Source organism: Bison bison, unplaced genomic scaffold (assembly GCF_000754665.1).
Source record: "Bison bison bison isolate TAMUID 2011002044 unplaced genomic scaffold, Bison_UMD1.0 scf7180017864336, whole genome shotgun sequence".
Lineage (NCBI taxonomy): Eukaryota > Metazoa > Chordata > Mammalia > Artiodactyla > Bovidae > Bison > Bison bison.
In genome coordinates this window covers 418,439-419,580 of record NW_011494908.1, presented here as the reverse complement: position 1 = coordinate 419,580, position 1,142 = coordinate 418,439, and the positions used below count along the sequence as shown (strand labels likewise).

Below are 1,142 nucleotides of genomic sequence, written 5' to 3'. Positions count from 1 at the left end.
TCTCTAGTCTTTCCCATTCTATTGTTTTCCTCTATTTCTTTCCACTGATCACTGAGGAAGGCTTTCTTATCTCTCCTTGCTGTTCTTTGGCACTCTGCATTCAGATGGGTATATCTTTCCTTTTCTCCTTTGCTTTTGGCTTCTCTTCTTTGCACAGCTATTTTTAAGCTATTTGGCTTTTTATGGAGGCTTCATAATCATGGTTGATTAAATTATTGACCACTGGCATGTGAACTCAGTCTCTAGCCCCTAGGTCAGGAGGTGGCCTTCAAAGTCTTCCACTGAGCTTTCTTCTTTGACTCAAGCCCCTCCGGTAGGTCTCCAGTAACATGCTCAGATAAGAGCAACCCTGTGGCAACCATCAGTACTATGAAACGCTTTCTGGAGAGCTGTCGTTTATGGAAGCAAAGAGACCTGAGCCCTCGGAGACTGGTCGCATTTCTCTCTCTCACTATGGGAAATTCTAAGAGTTTTAGGAGCTCTGTGCTAGAAAAGGGAACAGAGACCAAAATTTCCTTATTATATAAATCACAATCTCACAGGCAGATAATCTTTTCCATATTTTACCAAAGAGGAGGCTGAAATTTTCCAAGACGAATGACTCAAAGTCACACAACAGTTGTAAGTGGTGCATTCAGTATTAGAACCCAAGCCTTCTAACTGCCTTTATATAGTTTCCAAGAAACCAGACTTTAATTAACACAGTGTGTAAAACTACTGTGAGAATTTTATTGACTTTTATGTTTTCTAGAAGCTTAACCATTCCTTTTGTGACACCATAATTTTGCTCTCCAGCCCCCTCTTAACAGATAATACAGAAAAAAAGAAAAAACTCAGCCCAGTTTATCAGAATTATTACAGACTCCGCTAACTGACTGTGAATTGATGAAAATAATTTTAGTGCTTTCCAAGTCAGTTATTTCTAACGCAGCTATGAAAATAAGCAGTGGCCTATGCATCTGCACTCTGAAAGCACTGTAACCTACACTGCCTCCCCTGTTTTTTCCCATCTGTCTTAAAGAGGAATTTCTTTTTTCTGTTTGTGGGGCTGAGCAAGTGTCAGGAGAGTGAGTGGCAATGTAAACCCGGACAATGAAATGATGAGACCTGGCTTGATCTCCACGTGTTACACTTTGTCCTTT

At 40.5% G+C, this 1,142-nt stretch overlaps 1 protein-coding gene across 1 annotated transcript in view; it reads left to right on the top strand.

Annotated features, from left to right (window-relative positions):
• The window catches only part of TENM1 (teneurin transmembrane protein 1), a 285,933-nt gene that overhangs the window by 214,183 nt on the left and 70,608 nt on the right, over positions 1-1,142 (top strand). The window lies entirely within an intron of this gene.